The following is a 19,609-nucleotide window of genomic DNA, read 5'->3' on the forward strand; positions in this document are numbered from 1 at the left end:
TCAGATTTGAAAGTATATTTACTATGTAGATCATATTATTCTTTTTATGTTAATTAACTCATGATGATGAAGCCGTATTGTTTATAACGTCAATACAGAATCAACCATTTTTTTGAAAAATAATATTAAAATATTTAACGGGAAGAAAAAAGATTTTCCATAATACTTCAAAGATAAATACTTCAAAAATAATACAAAGATATTGAGTTTTTAAATTAATATTCTACTGTTCTTTTCTTTACATGTTGAACGCAAATTTAGTACTGAAATTAAATGCGGTAATAAGTAACCAGGGGAAAACATGAATTTTTATTTTTCGACAATATACATAATAAAATGGCTACGGAAGTATAACGCCGATTCTCATAAACCGAAGTATTCTGTTTTGAGTACACGAATACAGTTCCACTGCCTGGTTTGGTAAATTTGGATATTATTATTTATTAAGAATAAGTGATCATTCTTTGTAGCAAAGAATATAAACACTTAGATAAATAACGTAACTAATTTTCTAAATACAGGCTACATAGGAGCCCATACATAAACAATTCCATCCGCAGAGCAATTTGTTGGTTGTATAAACTGTATTCATTAAGTAATGCCGCATAACCAATTTTAATAATCACTTCTTTTAATTTCAAAATCTACACTTAATTAATGAAATATTACGATAAGTTATAATAATATATGTTTTGAGTTAAATTCATATTAATTACGTCTAGCTAGAACAATAAAAATTTAGTTGTTACTAATACATCTTAAAAGAAAGTAAATTCATGTAATTAATTCTTACAACAATTAAAATCAGCTGGTTCATTAAAAATAAGAAGAAAGAAGAAGATAACAGATGTTTAAATTAAGCAAGAGGACAAAGAAAACAAATGAATCTGAACAGCCCCAGTAATAAACTGGCAGCCCATTTTTACTTCCTTGTACGAAGTAAAGGAAGTATTGTGATCGCGAAAAATTTCAGTTTTGAATCCCAAAATGCGGTAAAAGTAAGTAGTTACCATTTTGAAAGTCAATATAGACGGACATAATTTATTAAATTAATCGATAAATTGTGACTTGGATATATTAAGATGAATTTTTAACCTTTCTTTTCACAGTAATTATCGCTGTGATAATCGTGCAAAACAACGAAGAAAATATTATCATGTAAAGAACGATCATTGTTCTTTGAATGAACTTAAATTGTTACACGATCTTAATCGCCACGTAATAGCAGCATGAGCTAGTACTACAAATTATTAACATAAAAACTGACTATTTAAACCTCAACATTATTTTACGGACAAATTCTATTAAAAATCCTAACCCGCATAAGAAAGTTGGGAAAATGACAGACATATATCTTTTGCAATGTATTATTGTAATAATAATAATAATAATTAATCGAACTGAACCTAAAGTGGAGGACATGAAAACAGACACAAAATTACAGCATCAATTTTTTGCCATAACGGCTGTTTGTTAAACGATATTAAAAAATAAAATGTCATTTTGCTCAAAATAAAAGGATTAATATTTTAGAAAAAACATAAATTTTGATAAAACTAATATTTATGGAGATCTAACGGATTGAAAAATAAACATGGCCGCCATTTTGTCGTTTGCGAAGGAATTTAATTCCTGATTTTTTGCTAATTTTAAAACTTTATTACCAAGACGCTTACCAAATATTAATGTGATTGGTCTATCCGAACTTGAGGTATAAATTTTTATATACAAATAACAAAATGGCGGACAGCGGGAGAACGAAGGAGAAATCGCCATTTTTCCTAAGAATAATTTTTGTTTAGTTTTATAAGTAGAATTCAAAAAAGCATAGCCAGCCCATAATTTTAGAAACACTCTGTATATAAACAGATATTATCATATTGTTGGAGTAATCAACAATCAATAGAACGCTAAAGTATCCAGAGACGTAAAAAAAATTGATTAGAAATAACTTTTTACCAACTTTTCAAAGAAAAGTACGGTGTTACTTTTGATCACTTGGTGGGATTGGGAGATTGAAAGGAGTTTTCTTTACGTTTAGAGTATTAGAAGTATGAAGATATCTTTCACTTAAATTCTGGTTTCCTTATATATTTATATAAGGTTTATATAACTATTTTTTTCTCGAAAATGCACAAAAATACTTGATCAGTTTTTGTGAAATTTAGTTATGCTGTTGTAATTTATTTGACGATATGCTTGCGAAAATTTTATGAAGATTCTTTGAGTTACGTTCAATTTAATGTTGACAACAGACAACATAACCTCAATTAGAGGTTATATTAACGTTGTATTTGTTTTTTCATAGCGCTTATGCAACGAGTCACAGTGGTAAGTGAGTTTAAACTTGGTGTTTGTGTATAGGATCTACTCGAAAATCGAAGGTATGTAGTGTGATGTATTTTGAAAATCGGTGCGTTTCTGACTGCGAATTAGACCGTCGGAAATGAAATGTTTGTTTTCTTACGCAGAAATGCGCAAGATTTTTTCAAATTAAATATTGTATAAATTTACTTAATGTTTGTTTTACGTATGAATTTTTATTTATCTTCATTTTTGCATTGTTGAAGGATTCTAGAATTTTAAAAGGTGTGTTTTAATTTTTGTATTTCTCTTTTTAAATTATACTAGGTCACTGCTTCAACTAGTAAACAAGTTTTGACTTATGCTGGTCGATGCCTTGAAATCATGTTGCAAGTTATATTTACGGATATACGCTTTATATGAATTTTTTTGTTTTATGAATTGTTGTTTTATATTTTTACATCCTTCGTATTACGTATTATACAAATTTCTGTTTGGGCAATAATTCGATTGTATTATATATATATATATATATTGGCCGCGAGTAGACCAGTCCTGCTCTATATATATGGCAACAGATAGCGTGCTCATACTTCAGTAACCCGAAAGCGGTCCCCCCGGGATGGGGAAAATGTGGGTGAATGAAAGGATTTTTGTAAGTAAGAATCCCGACTAGGAGATACTACCATTCACGGTGACTTAGGAAAGTTTTCACTTCGTCTCAAAAGTACTACTTATGATATAGCTTGAAAAGTTCTCAATGACGGCTTATTACTGCAGTTAAGAAAAAGTCGAAAATCCATTTTTTTTGGGGGGCTTTTTTGGACAATTTTTGTGCAGTCGATTGCAATCAAAAGAAAAGGTGCACAACTAGATGTTACAACAGTCCTAAATCCAAAATTTCAACATCATACGGTTAATCTTTTATCTTATGCGAGATACATATCTACAGACGTCACCCCGAAACTAATCAAAATGGATTCAGGGATGGTCAAAATGCACATTTCCGTTGAAATCTGAAAACCGAAATTTTTCGCGACCGCAATATTTCTTTTACTTCGTACAAGGAAGTAAAAATAATAAAACAATAATTTATAATAAAAACACTAATATTTAAACGAAAACACTTTTTTTAAATTTTGATTGAATTTTTTTTATAGTGGGAGAATTTAAGAGATGCTTTGTACGAATGTAGTTGGATTAGTAAACCTGATTGGTTTAAAAAAGTGCTACTAATTATAATGACACGCAATAACAAACCGATTGAAATTAAACCTTTCGGTTTAATAGTTCTAAATCTAAGAAATTTCGCTGCGGTAAGATTTTAATTTATTAAATAACTTATTATTGTAATTCATATATAAGGAAACATATTATTCATCAGCCTCAGGAATAGGTAAACAAACTATTTCGTTGATAAAAACCCCTTATTGGCATCGATAGATCAAGGAAAATCATCGTAGAAAACCTTGATCACAGCATCGCAAAATTAATTAGTTAAAATATAACCAAAAATTAATCTCATAATTTAAAAGGCGTCAATGAACATTTTTTTTGTCCCAGCGTTATAGAAATGGAATTTTTGTAGCGAATAAAGAACGATATGGCTGACCAAGATTCAAACCCGGGACCTCCAGATTAAAGGCCGAGACGCTACCACTCCGCCCCGGAGATCGGCAATATGGAAACATATAAACGTTGGATAGGATGCAAAAAATTAAAAATTTTTTTCAATCGGTATTTAAATGTTCTACAACAGAGTAATATTGTTTCCAGAAAGAAAAAAAATCGTTTAACTGAATTTAAATAAATTGCTGGAAACACTTATTTAAATGGATCGTTTATAAAAAAAAGGTCAAGTAATTTGTTTATACATCGTTTTGTAAAGTCGGAAATTATTATCTTTTAAAAATAAGTGATTATTTTTTTTGGCAAAATTGTACATTCAGAAATATAATTCTATGTAGGGTTTCGTTTTCATACAGATGATGATTAGCTCACCGGCGGAAAACTGTTATTGAATATGTTACAACACGAAGGGAATCCATACCTTCTACATTTACATTTATGGACTCCCCGTTTTTCTTAAATTGAAGGTGCGGATAATTATTTCAAAAATAAATTCACGGACTAAGAGCCACAGTAGATCTAATCAAACAAAATTGCGAAAATGTGTGTTTTACGTATTTTCTCGCTTGTAGAATTTGTTTTCGTAGGAGGAAAAATTTTTAATTTTTTTTTCTCCCAGTCACAGTCTGCCCGCGCAAGACGGCAATGTCGGGCTTCGCTCGCTCAGTTTGCCTATATAATACCTAACTGTATGTTCGTAATTCATAATATTTATAATACTTATTTTAAATTCGTATCTTGATCCATATAAAAAAAGTATCTTCTTTTATTAAATTAAACCGTTTAAATTTTCTAATTATTGAAATCGATTGTAATTAAAATAAATTATTTTTTTGCAATTTAATTTACTTTTTAACGGTTTATTGAACATGAAGTACACGAGGAGGAAGTTTTATTTTATTCTATTAAAATAACCAGTTAATATTTTAATAGAAATCTCCGATCTCCGTGTCAACATCTCGGCTTTTCTTCCGGAGGTCCCTATGTCGAATCTCGGTCAGCCATTTCATTTTTCATACGCTACAATTTTTCCGTTTCCACATTCCCGCGCAATAACCTTCCTACTTATGTTGTGAATTAATCACGAGAAAAAAAAATAGTTTTTTAAACTTAGGTCGACTGAGTTTCTATTTTGAAACGAAATGATGACTCAATAACAATATTAAATTATAAAAAATCAACTCTAACACAGTTTATAATTAAAATAAAAAAATAACTATTATAAACAAAAATACCTTTGTAATAATGATCGCCTAAAATTACAAAAATAATATGTTTACATTAAAATAAAGTAAAATTATTACAGTTTATTAATTTTCGGAATACACTTTCTTTTTGTATTATTTTCAGCACACTCTAAGGAAGAACTTTGAAAAATAAATATTTTATTTTCAAATCTGAATTTAAATGTTGGAAAAATAAAATGTTACTAAGCCTTTCTAACACGCACAATGTAATGGTACAATGTGTTTATCAATAAAAGTACAATACAATAATAGATTTTATTACTATTAAAATTTAAAAAAAAAACCTACGGAAATGGATGCGCTGGGATATACGAACGAAAGCAAGTAATTAATAGTACCGTGGATGGGATACTCCTAGGTGTACAAAGTCAAAGCCGGTTCTTTAAATCCATCCTCACCCTGCGCATCTACAAAGCGTTTTAAACTTTAAAGAGTGTAATACATTAAAAAAAAAGAAAGAAGTTCATAGATTGAAAAAATACGGGTTATGAAAACTAATATCGTTAAATAAATAATTTTCAATCAGTTGAAAATTAATTAACATTTTGATTAAAATGTAAATCGCGATAAAATTTAATAAAATTGGTGATCCTTAAATAACATTTTAGATTAGTTACTAATTTGGGAAAATACAATGTAATAAAGGCTCCTATCTGAAAACGATCTGATTTTTTCCCCAATAAGGCCATCACACTCCTAAATAAATCGTAAAGGGAGGGGGAACTAAAAAAAAATAAACGTAAAATAAATTTTTAACAGTGGTGTTATGAAATATCAGTTTTTAAAACCGATTAAAATAGAGAGATTTTAGCATAAAAAACGTTGAGTTTTCGACAGTCCTCAGCTACTTTTCAAAAATCGTCTGTAATACCTATTAACTAACACACTCAACAGTGAAACGCTTTCTTTTTCTGTTTAGCTTCGGGAAACACCCTAAGGTATTACTTCAGAGGATGATATGTATGAATGTGAATTAAGTGTAGTCTTGAACAGTCTCAGGTCGATCGTTCCTGAGATGTGCGGTTAATTGAAAGCCAAACACCAAAGAACACCGGTATCCACGATCTGGTATTCAAATCCGTATAAAAGTAATTGCCTTTACTAAGATTTCAACCTTATAATTCTCGACTTCGAAATCAGTCGATTTGCGACGAGGAGTTCACCGCTAGACCAACCCGGTCAGTTTCACAGTGAAATGCTCCAATTTTTGTATACGACTAATACTACTTGGTGTGTACTAAAGACCACTTTAAAAATTAGTTATATAAAAAAAATTTAACGACCGCCATTTTGGTTAGGGTTACCATATCTCAACAGTTGATAGTTAAAATTTTTCTCTTTAAAGTGATATATCACAATCTGCTTTCTATTTAATATTATTTATTTGTCCCTCAAGTGTAATTGTGATCTGGTGATTTCAAATCGAAACAAAACGATCGTTCCAAGTTAGCAGTATTTATTAAATTCCATTTTTTTTAAGGTTGAAAAAATATTTAAGGTTCAACGATTTTATTTAATTCTTTGATATATAAATATATTTGTTCGTTATAAACAAATATTTAAATTAAAATGTTGTCTTATTTTTTTGTTTCAGTCAGTGAATGGTATTTATACATATTACAATTTAATAAATAATTTTGAAAAAAAATAAAAAAATAAAAATTGTATTTTTTTAAAAATAAATAATTTAATCAAAAAGCACAATGAAAGATTTCTTTTAATCGATACCAATTCAAATACAAAGCCAATAACGTTGGTATAACGTGGAGGTAAAAAAGGTTGAGAATTTCTGTCCTAAATAAAGAAAAATAAATGTACACTACAAAATATAAAACCCGTAAGAGTTGCAATGTTTTAACAAATTAAACGGTCTATCCAACGGCAAAAGACTTCATCTTACAAGACGCTTCAAAGAAAAAAAAATTTAATAAAAGTTTTTTCTTGAAATAATATTAATAATAAAATGGTTTTAAGCGTATGATTTAAATTAAATTAAAGCTCCAGTATAAGATCGTATTACTCTTTAAAGTTTAAATTACCGAGTGACTTTCTGATTGTGGTACACTATTGTACTATTGGCAGTTCCAGCACTTAGTAAAATTCAACGCATCTACGCGTTTACGCTTTTTAAACTTTAAAGTGAAATACAATTTGTAATTCTTTAACCAAGAAGAACAATAATAATTTATTTCGTTATTAAATTGTAACAATAGGCTTACTCTCTGTCATAGTTACTGAATTTTGTATGAAGTGTTAAATGTCATGACTGACCGGGATTCGAACCCGAAACCTCCGGATGAAAGGCCGAGACGCCACTAATAACAATATTTATATATCTGTAATGGATATATATGTGTGTGTGTACGCGTGCGTTACATGTTAACTTCTTGTTTTTTTTGTTTTTTTTTACATTCCTGAGGCTAAACGAGCATCACAGGAATGGAGACACAAAAATTCACCCAGCCAAAAAAAGTGAAATTATCGCCACATGTTCGAAAGGTTACGCTGACAGTATTTTTCGATTCTGAGAGAGTTGTTTACAGTGAATTTATTGCCCCGAGGAACAACAATGAATGCCGAATCTTACTGTGAACCTTTAAAAAATTGCGTAAAGTCATTAAAACGCGAAGACCCGGAAGATTAAGCGACGGGGTCGTTTTTCTTCACGACAACGCTACTCTTCATCCAGCTCATGTGACAAAGGAGTTACTGCAAAAATTCAAGTGGGAAGTGTGGTCTCATCCGCCTTGCAGCCCTGACCTAGCAGCCTTCGAATACCACCTATTTGATCCTCTCAAGCGAAACCTGCGAGGAGATCGTTTCGCTGATGATGAAGAACTGAAGGAAGCGGTCGTTAAATGCTTGAAGGAAATTGGACATTTTTATGAGAGCGGAATTGAAAAATTGTCACAAGGTTAATTCCTGCATTTCCACAAGGTGACCTTTTTGAAACCTGTCTCCATTCCTCTTATAATCCTTGCGTTTTTTTTTATTGTATATACTGTTCGTGATGTTCTTTCTTTCTGGGAAATTTTCACCGTTCCCTTTTTTCTCATCTTTCTGCTAATGCAGCTTCACATTCTTTGTTCGTTCTAAACCTAAAATCTTTTTAGCAGCGCTGTGTATTTGTCTAGACAGTTCTTACCGTTTACCTTTTTACGGGTATTTTAATTTTTTTCATGAAAGAATGCTATATCATTCTTCGTTTCAGTAGCACTAAGGAATCGATCTACGCCTACGTAAACTAAAGCTGTCCTTTTTTCTCTTTGATTTTAGCCTTAAACTGTTCATTCCATTCAGAATGTATTATTACATATTAAAACGATAGTGTTACTTTTTGTACACACGATATATTTCTCTCAAATTATTTTTTTTATTCTGAATTCTTCAGAATAGAATTTTCTATTCTCTTAAATTTCTTCATTATATTATCGACCATTTATTTTTCTGCAATCTCCTCCTCCATTCCGTATTTAGAACGCCATCAGGCCTTTTCTTTTTCTGTCTATTTGCATACATTCAGAGCGTTAATCATATACATTCACGAGGTAATCCTAGAGTTATTGATAACGTAAACGATCAATATATTTGTAAATATGGAAATGCATTGTTTTTTAGTTAATGCTTCCGAAATATTCCATCCTGATTTTTGTTCTGTAATAATAATATATAACTTTTAAGATTTTATTTACGGTAAAAATTATTCTTTTTTTTTTGTTTTTAAAATTATTTTTTTAATGGTTCCCAGGAATGTACCTCTAATGATCTCTTTTTAAAAAAATATTATTTTTAGTTTTTATGTAATATTACTTTCCGAAAATGCCAATTAACTATTGTTAATATAACAAAAATCTTTTCGTAATATAGATTGCAATAATGCGATTTCATTGTATCTAACAATTACATAAAAAATTAGGGGTTTCAACTTAAAAAGGGAAGACGATTGCCGTATCTGATATATGACAAATATTTCAGTCATGCCGATAGAATACTGCATTAAAAATCAAGAAAAGTTTAAATCCTTAGTAGGTTTTCTAGTTTATAAGAACCCAATGATAACATACGTGAAATTAACGCCCTGCATATAAAAACAGTAAATTTCTTTCGGTTCACTTATATTACGCGAACACTTACTGGATGTAGTTCAGTTTATGGTAAAGATCTATTAATTGAACTCTAACGACTGGCGTACATAATTTTAAGCGACTTACCGTACTACATTCCGTGAAATTTAATCGGCTTTATTCATTAATTTATTGACGTCAGTTTTACTCATATATTTGTGTTCTTTAAATGCAGAATGTTTCATTAAGCCGATTAATGTTTTACTATTATTTGGCGTAAAAATAAAATATTACACAAATAATAAATAATAGGAAAGTGTTATAATGTCTTGAAATATTATTTGCTTGTAATTTGAATCGTTCCAATATACGTGAATACTAATAATACTACAAAAAATGAAATAATTGCAGATATTAAGAAAGTTTTTCCTTTTATTGGAGTTTTTTAATATTTTTGTTTTTTTGATTTTTCAATAATCTATTACTAAAAAATACTAATATTGTAGCAAACATTTCCGCCACTGTATTACACCTCATCATATTTGAGTATTTAAAAAAAATATTTACCCGGAAATTATAAAAAAAGTTTTACATTAAATTTATTAATAAATAAATGATATTTTAAATCTGGAGAAAATCGGATCGTATAATTACATTTTGAAATAAATTCTTTATGATTAAAAAACAATAGTCTGGAAATTAAATTCTTAAATAAAGTATGCGATATTTAATTTTTAAATACATTGTAGGGTATTTATTTTTTAAACATGTGATATATAATTTTTAAATAAAAGTAGTTTATCTTACGAGTAACTCAGGTGTTTATGAATATCGGTGACTAAGGCAGTGTAGATAAAATAATGTAACGTGATGATGTCTCCCACCACCTCTTATTCCCTTTATACAATTTAATTTTAGTTTAACTGTACTCGAAGGTACTGTTTAATTTCATTCTTAAGATATAAACATTTTGAAAAAAAAAAATCACCTAAGTTACTTACAAATCATGTTATGGTCGGGGAACGGATTGATTTACAAAAAGGTTAATAATTAAAAAAAAGAAAGTATAATATGTGACTAAAGTTATTTTTGGGAAGTAATAATTTCTAGGTTCTGAAAATTATAGATAATTTAATACGGGATTAAAAGAAAAGTCAAAAGAGTTGGGTTAAAAGAATCAGTAGGGCGCATATATATATATATATATTTAAAAATAACTTATATTTTAAAACTTATATTTAAACTTAATTTAAAACTTATATTTTAACTATATTTTAAAATAACTTTTATATCATATTTTGAGAGTCGCTTCATAACCGTAATTAGTTTGGAAAAATAAATAGGTCAGTGCATTATCTTTGTGGGTTAAGTGTATAGTACTCTCAGGATAATTAAAAATAATATCTCTGAAGGGTAGAAGGTGATAAATATAAAAGCGTGAAAAATCGAGTAGTACTGGTACGTAAATAATAGGAAACAAACGGTCGGGAAATTAGAATTTTAAATAAAATATGGTATTTAATTTTCAGGTAAAGTATTGGGGATATTTAATTTTTAAATAAAGTATGAAAATGTCGAATTTTATCTTTAAAATTATTTTATGAGTATTTGTGCTCACGGATTTATTATCTTGATTATTAATTTGATAAAATTATTTATGTAGTAAGATTAGCCGTGGAATCCTGACGCAAAAAAAATGAGGTTGGCATTCTTCATTTATCCCGTATTAGTGTAAGAAGGATTCGGCACAAGGATTTGTACTTTCATCTGTATAAAATTATACAGGTGTAATGAGCATGACAAAGACAGTTGATAATATTGTGTGAAAATTTTACGCTAAGATTGACGAAGCGCATTTTCAATTATCAAACAAAATGTTTGTTACTGGTTTGATTTGAATCGCCCAGTAACATCATTCTCTACACAATCTAAATGTAACGTTCTGGTGTGTTGACAATTTTTTTTTATCGGCTCTTATTTCTTTTTTCCTGAATTACATCACTGTGAGTTACACGATATTGCTTACGAAACTCCGTTAATCGCTAATATTGTTATTCCGTTAATCGCTTACGAAACTCTTGAACAATCTCGGTTCTAGAGATGCTCTCCGGTCACGTAACTTTCAGAGAAGGAGGTTCTACCGGTACGCAAGGATTTTCTATGGCGTTATCTCAAGTTTATACTGTTTACTAATAACCTAGGAACATTAACGAATTTAAGGCCTACACTAAAGAAGAAATCGCAATTATGCTAGAGATCAAGGTGCGAATAGCGATCAGATACCTTCGTTATAAACTTTTACCGGTACAGTAAAGAATGTTGCAAAATATTTATAAAAAATGTAATACTTCTTTTTACGGCATCAAATTAGCTGAAATTAAATAAACAAGTTATTTTTTAAATTTTGATTTTCATTTTAAAAATCGTCACTTTCTCCTGGGTTATTCTGTATTTATTAATTACTAGTTTTTCTGTAGAAAATTATACGAATCTACGAGTAGATAACACTAGTAATAATAATTAAAGAACGAATCATTTAATGAAACTTTAACTAATTAGACGAATTAGTCTATTCTTCCTTAATTAATATCTTTTTTCACAACTTCACCCACCTTGGGGGTGAAAAAATAATCAATACTTTTAATATACTAACCTTCAATGGGGTAGAACGTCGGCCGATGGCTTAAAACCTTCCTTGGAATAACACAAATGTATCCTGCAAATTTGAAAGTAATTGGTCGGTTGGTTCTCGCGTGATGCAATAAAAAACAAACAGACGTGTGTATATATAAATGTGTGTGTGTGTGTTAGTTTGAGAATGTACCTGATGCATGCAGAAATTAACCTTCAATTACTAACAAATACCTCGTTTGAATTTTGAAAATCGGACGATTATTTGCAAATTTATTACGTATAAGAAAACCCCATTGCACCTCCCAAAACAGCTTCCCGGGGGCACCTCCTTTGTTACAAATTGATGGTGTCGATTGGTCTCACCCCACACGAGGTGCTTGCAAACCTCACCACCCTAGCCTCTCACGCAGTCCCCACAGAAGCCCATTATTGTTAAACAGAATTTTTTTTAATTTATTTTATTCTATTTAACGTAAATTTAATTCTGTTATTTTTGTAATATTATTCATTCGATCAATTCAAATCATTCAGTTCAAACCCAGCTCACACAGTGATATAGGCTCACAGTAAACAGTTCATTAAAAGTAAATTTCCACTGCTCTCTCTCTCTCTCTCTCTCTCTATATATATATATATATATATATATATATGTGTGTGTGTGTTTTTAGAGATTTTTCGAGATGAAATATATCTGAAAACTTTTGATTTATGCCAAGAAAGATGGGTAAAAATTTGGCTGTGATTGATAGAGTAGTTTTTTTTGTTTATCCCGAACAAAGAAAAATCCTCTTCTACTTTATATAATCGTATAGATACATGCTTTTTTAAAAATAGAACTAATATTTTGTTTTGTTTTTTTCCCAAAAAAGTGATCAAATTTTTACAAAAATAATTAAAAAATTATAGATTTCAAAAAAGTATTAAGATACAATATTTACTCATGTAAGAATAACTTTAATCGGCTTTATTAAATCTGAGAATTTCTAACTACCAAAACTGTTGTTTTGCTTCTATAGACACTCATGAAAAATGAAATAGCCACCCATTTGTTTGGAGTTGGAACGTGATAACAGCTAATCTGATTCGTTACTTTGTTTTTACTTCATTCTGCGAGTAAAAAAAACATTTTCATTGATTAACTCCAGTAAAAGACTAACAATATGGGAATCGCAGCATCACTAGATCTGGTCGAGGTCTGTGTGTCTATTGAAATATAAGTGTAGGGAATATACCCACATAACTGATCAAATAACAGTATTTGGTCTGTGTGTCTATTGAAATATAAGTGTAGGGAATATACCCACGTAATTGATCAAATAACAGTATTTGGAATGACTTCACACTGCAAGTCACTGTAATGATTTCTATATCAGTGCACTACATTTTTTGCGATGTAACTATTGAGGTATTTAGCTTGATATTCAGATATCTTCTACTCTTAGAAATAAGAAAAAATAATGTTATTAGGGGTTGTTACCCTTATCTTTTACATTCTTACAGCTCTTGAGCAAATCGTTTACTTCAGTGTAATTCCAATATTATGAGCACATACAGAGGTGGCATAAATTCTACAAGATCTCTATTTTACAAAACAGAAAAAGAATTTTGTATCTTCATGCCACAGAATTTCAGAAAGAGCAACGTGCAAGCTTAGAAAGCTAATAAATAAGAAAATAGAAATATAAAATGAAGTTTATGAAAAAGCTAGTTTTCTGTTAACTTGCAAGAGAAATTTAATTGAATATAGAATCAATATGCTCATTTGTAAAATAGAGAATTAAATTTCCTATAAAAAAAGTATAATGAAGATGGCTCTTTGATAGCCATTATCAGTGATGCATACTGATAATGTGCATATTATCACAGTGTTCTTTGAAATTTTGGTCATTTTTAATTTGGAATTAATACAGTAAGATTATTTTTGGTATCGGCAAAATTTACACTTTTAGTTAAAATTGATAATTCTGTTTTATGCTTTAATAATTAAATTTGTTAATTTGGGATAAATTTATTGACATCTACAACCACAAGAATGTATACCGAGTTGACATTTTGAACTCTTTTATATCAAAAATAACCAATTAAAAAATGGTTATTTTAAAACTTTTTTGATTAATAATCTAGTCAAAAGTTTTCAGTGTCTGGACTAGATCAAACACCAAAGCTGCAATTATCAAGAGCAAGTACGTAAGTGCTTTATGTAAATATAAGTAAAAACTAATAAAAATAATATTAATAATAATAATAAAGTATTCAAAATAAAAGTAACAATAAAATGATTATAAAATCTGCTTCATTGTAACCATTAAAAAATTTTGAAAATAGAAGACAGGAGTACATAATCTGGAGAAATATAGAAAATAAATTCAGAGACAGTGAATAACAGTGGATAGCAGTGTATAATTACATTATATTTTCTAACAATTTAAATTTTAGATGCTGAATCTAAAATAAGGTAAGTTTGAAAATGCTTTATTTTAATTTACAAATTTTTCTTTGGATATTTTAAGTTTTTTTCTGATAATATTTTTTTGTATTACGTACAAAGATTTAAAAAGATTATTTATATAAGTTATTTCTTAACGGTTTATATTTTTCTAAAACAAAATTTATTTTATTAATTACAAAATTTACACATATAGATAAGTCATTCTATACTGAATATATCTTCCAAATATAAGATTTATGAACAATGTTATGCATACATACTAGCTGTGCGAGTTCGAGAACGAAACTTTGTCGGATGTTCATTCTGATGAAGTGAGTGAAAGACCAAAGAAAAATGACATAAAAAACAGTGTCTTCAACATGATATCTATTAGAATTTCTACTATTCCAGGAATACATATCGGTAATAATGCTTACGTATGCAAAATACTATACTCCAACTTCTTCCTGAAGTAACGCATCCACAAGCTGCTGATTAGTAGACTCAGATGATCTTTGTTTAAATATTTTATAATACAATATAAAAATAATTTAATTCATTAATGTCTAAATATTTTGGATGCCTGGAACTTTTACTTGCATAGTAAAATTATATAGAGAAATAACCCACTATTATTGAAACTGATAAGTATATTCCTAATCCTTAAAGTATTTTTGTTACTGTTTCCTAATAGTTTACAATTTTTATTTTTCCTTTTGTGGCAGAATTGAAAAAAAATATTGCATCTCTGCAATAATTTAATTTTTATTAACTTTTATTATTTAAAACATTAAAACATTTAAAACTTAATTAAAACATTTATTATTTGTATTACTAGCTTAAACTTTTCACAATTTATTTTTTGATACGATATTATTTCAGATGAGCATAAATATTTTGAGTACAATAGTATATATTCAAACAATTTTGAATACAAAGTATTTTATCACTATGTTTACCTATCTAAGCCTATAATTTTTGATTTTCCTAATTCTAATTTTTGTTGTAATAAATATTTTACTTTTGGCATTTAGTAGGAAAAGGAGTTTGCTATGAGGGAAATTAAATTTAGATTTGAGAAAGAGATTGGCAAGATGTTTCATTTGGAGTGTTATGCTTTGTCGTGCAGAAACATAGACTTTAAGAAAGGAAGACAAACAATGAATTGAGATGTGGGTGTGGCATAAAATAGTAAATGTCTGTTGGCAGGGTTAAGTAACAAATGAGATGTTGAGAAGAGTATAGAAGAGGAAGGGAATATGTTAAATATCATTTTAAGCAGGAAAAGAAACCGGCTAGGACACAATGAGAAGAAACTGTTTACTAATAGATGCAGGAAGGATTGGTAAATGGAAAGAGAGGAAGGGGAAGAAGAAGATTTCAGTTGATTGATGGGGGTTGTGGAAAGAGGAAAATGTACGGAAACAAAAACACCTGTACAGGACGGGAACAAGTGGAAAGCAGCCATGGCAAAACCTGTTCCACTGGCACAGCACAATGAATGAATGAATGAATCGGTATTATTGTAATATATTCTGAATCTCGGTTTGTAGGAACAGAAATCAACCTATACAAATTATAATCTAATTATTCCACAATTGGCAACTTAAGAAAATACATTATTTTCTTTGAATTAAACTTACAATTTTAATAAATTTTTGAATTCTCTTATTTTCTAATTTCAGTTACAGTGACAGCTTATTAAAATAATATTTGGAAACTTTCTCATTTTCATTAAATAACTCTCTAGTTGATATAATGCTGGGGAGCAGCATTCCTAATTTACAATATGTCAAATTGACCAAGAAATTTAATTTTTCTAATTCGGCAAAATCATTAAAATTTTTATTCATTATTAACAACTTATTATGTAAGTTCTTAAAATTAACTTCAATTAATTATATTAACTGGTTTTTATTAAATTAATTTATAATATCTATACCAACAACAGTACTTACTGGTCATTCATTTGATTTACAATATCATCTTGTATAAATTTTATTTGTTGTAACAATTTTTATCCATCATATACATTTAAATTAATAGTAAAGAATTAAACTGTTGAACTGAGGCGATTAATAATTCCTCTTTTATTTCTTATTTTGCTGCTTAACAAAACTATTTCTAAATTTTCATTTATGAACGTTTTCGTATGATTAATAATTTTAAAATAATTATGTCTCTAGACTTATGACAATTATCAATACAAAATATTCTTTTTTTATTTACATTATACAACTGATTATCATTAAAACAATTTAATATATGTTCATAAATATTATTCAAATTTTCTAAATGGTTAAATAATTTAACCAAACCATAATAATGGTTTAACAAACCCATAATTAATTCTATCAGGACTATTCCAAAATTAATAGTTAACGTTTCTCTTATTTTGGCTGCTTCTGGAATGAATTCCTTTTGGGAACAGCAAGGAGCTGGAACAGGATCTAGTTTCTACAGCAGGAGTAACGATAAACAGGAGAAAAGACCTGCAACAGGAGTAAGGATTAATTTCTATATTGGAGTAAGGATTTTTCCTTTGAATCTATTTAATTTTTTGAGGTCTTAATTTTTGAAAAATTAGTTTTACTTTCTGCAGTCTGAGTGGAGTATAAACGGCCCCTTCTCGAAAAACAAAAGATACTAAATTACAAAAAAAACTAAAATACTAAGAATGGTTAGCACTAGAATAAAATATAAAACACGAATACAAGAACCGAATTTAAACTTTTTTTCCTAATGATTTTACGTTGCAACGTAAACTTACGAAAAAAAGTTTTGTTCTGGTTGTTTTTCATAGACTTTATTGTATCAGTTTTCTCAGGATTAAATTTTCTACAAGTTATTGTACATAAAACAAAAAAAAAACATGTTATTCGTCACCAAATTATTTTTGTTTTATATTGGCTGTCGTGAAAACTACGGGAGAGATTAAGTTCTGGGACCTGTTTTATTCAATTTTTAAGTTTGTGAAACATAAGAAACCACATAGTTTATCCCATATATAACACCGTAAAAACTTCATATTACCTCATTTCTCAGATGACAATTTTTCGCTAGCTGTAATTCAATATATATTTTGTTGATTATTATTCATTTTCATGTCCAATATTTTCCTGTCATTGTTCAATAATTAGCATTTTTTATTGATATTTTCAGCAAAATTAAAAATGGAAAGAAAATACATTAAAATAAAAAATATACATGTAATTTTTTATTTAATCGAAACAGGCTACTTATTATATATCTGTATACCAACAATATCTTTATGCCAATATTTTGTTTTATTTTATTGAATGAGTTGAGGGTTCATCTAATAAATAGATGCAAAAGTTTGTGGAGCTGTTTGTTTGCAACAGCATCACGCAAGAACCAATGAACCGATCGTTGTCAAATTTTTAGAATAAAATTGGATTATAACAAAAAAGGTTTTAAGTTGCACATCAAGACCCTATCCTTCTTGGTGGTGAAAAGTTGTGATTTTAAAGATATTCATTAAAAAAATAAAAATTAATAAAATTTGAAAACATCCCCACATGTTCGAAGATTTTATGATGACAGAGAACTTAGATTTTTCAGGGAGTTCTTTGTACTACATTTATGACTTGAGTAACGACAGTCAATGAAAAAATCTTATATAAACATGAAACAAGTATAATGTGCTAGAATATATGATGATGATGATGATGAAATAACTGTACGATATCCCTTTGTAATCACTGCACTACATGATTGAAGAGATGCATCAAAATTAAGTTGTAATTTTGCCATGTTTTTGAACTGAAAGTAATACATTAATGTGTTCAGGTACAGCACTGGCTGTGTTGTTTTTTTCACAGTCGCCCAGCAGCAGTTCTTTAAGTCATTCAGTATGTATGCATTATCGTGTTCAACACGGCATGAATGAAATGATCATGAGTACTCGGCACATTAAAATTGTAGAAATGGCAAGTGAACATAACATCAGTGAAATTATTGTGTATGCGACTTCATTGACAATCAGCTTGGTTACCCCAACATGTGTGCACAAATTGTGCCACATCTGTTGACAGACAACCACAACGTCAATGTTTGCATCTGCTCTTTTTTTTTCTTTGACCATATTCCATGACTGGTCAATTGGATTTGAAACAAATCAGCATAGAGGATGAGAGCTGGATGGTTAATTACACTATTTAAACTGAATGAGCAACACATAAATATAGGAACAAAACTACAGGACAACATAAAATTTGAAAACATCCCCACATGTTCGAAGATTTTATGCTGGCAGACAACTTAGATTTTTCAGGGAGTTCTTTGCACTACATTTATGACTTGAGTAACGACAGTCAATGAAAAAATCTTACCCAGAGTTTTAATAAAATTTGCCTCAATCCATTAAACTTCAAATATAGGAAGATTAAGCGACGAGGACGTTTTTCTTCACAACGATGCTGCTCCTAATTCAGCTCACATGATAAATATACTACTGCCAAAATTTATGTGGGTTGTGTGGTCTCATCCACGTGACAGCCTTGACATGTAACCTCGACCACCAAATGTATTGCCATCTCTAGCTTGTCCAGAGAAGGCAGCGTTTCGCTACTAATGAAGACTGCGATGAAGTAAGCGATCCTTATATGGTTGAAGCAATTTGCACGAAATTCCGATGAGACTGAAACTGAAAAACACGACACAATATGTGAAACATGTTTGGAAAATATTTTGCGCTATTTTCAAAAAATTTAGAAAATGTGTAGGTGTTTGTTAAACAAAAGAGAATTGTGTTATCTGTTTATGTTTATTTTATAGAGCGGGTGTAACTTACTTTCTGATCGTCCGTCGTATTTTACTCGAAAAGAAGTCTTGAAAGCATGTGTTTTTAAAATAAGTAGTGTAGTTAAATGATAGCACTTACATCTGAAACAAACAAAAAAATAGTTGTAAATAATTTTAGTAGCAATAATAAAATATTTATGATTACATAAATTCATCTATGCTTCTATTATCCAATAAAATCTAATAATCATATAAGTTAAAACTGTTAGAAAATAGGACGATGCTAAAAAAAATTGTACGTTACCACTACGCAAATTATACTGAATAATATATATTAATCAGCTCGCAAGTCTTGAAAGTAGCATAGTTTTAAAATAAGTAGAGAACTTAAATGATAACATGTGCTGCTGAAACAAAATAAAACATAGTTTTATAATCTCTAACAATAATAAATGATAATATTAATTAACTACACGGATGTTTTACGATAAAATCTATTAATTACAAAACAAGACGTATAAACCGATAAAAAATATAGC

The 19,609-nt window shown here is 29.1% G+C and overlaps 1 long non-coding RNA gene across 1 annotated transcript; it reads left to right on the forward strand.

Moving 5' to 3' along the window:
• Positions 1–289: 289 nt before the first annotated feature.
• Positions 290–6,877, forward strand: LOC142333002 (uncharacterized). Its single transcript, XR_012758487.1, has 3 exons — positions 290–420; positions 3,465–3,620; positions 6,775–6,877. It is a non-coding gene; the product is annotated as an uncharacterized LOC142333002 (long non-coding RNA).
• Positions 6,878–19,609: the final 12,732 nt, after the last annotated feature.

This window comes from Lycorma delicatula, chromosome 12, assembly GCF_047948215.1.
Source record: "Lycorma delicatula isolate Av1 chromosome 12, ASM4794821v1, whole genome shotgun sequence".
NCBI classification, from domain to species: domain Eukaryota; kingdom Metazoa; phylum Arthropoda; class Insecta; order Hemiptera; family Fulgoridae; genus Lycorma; species Lycorma delicatula.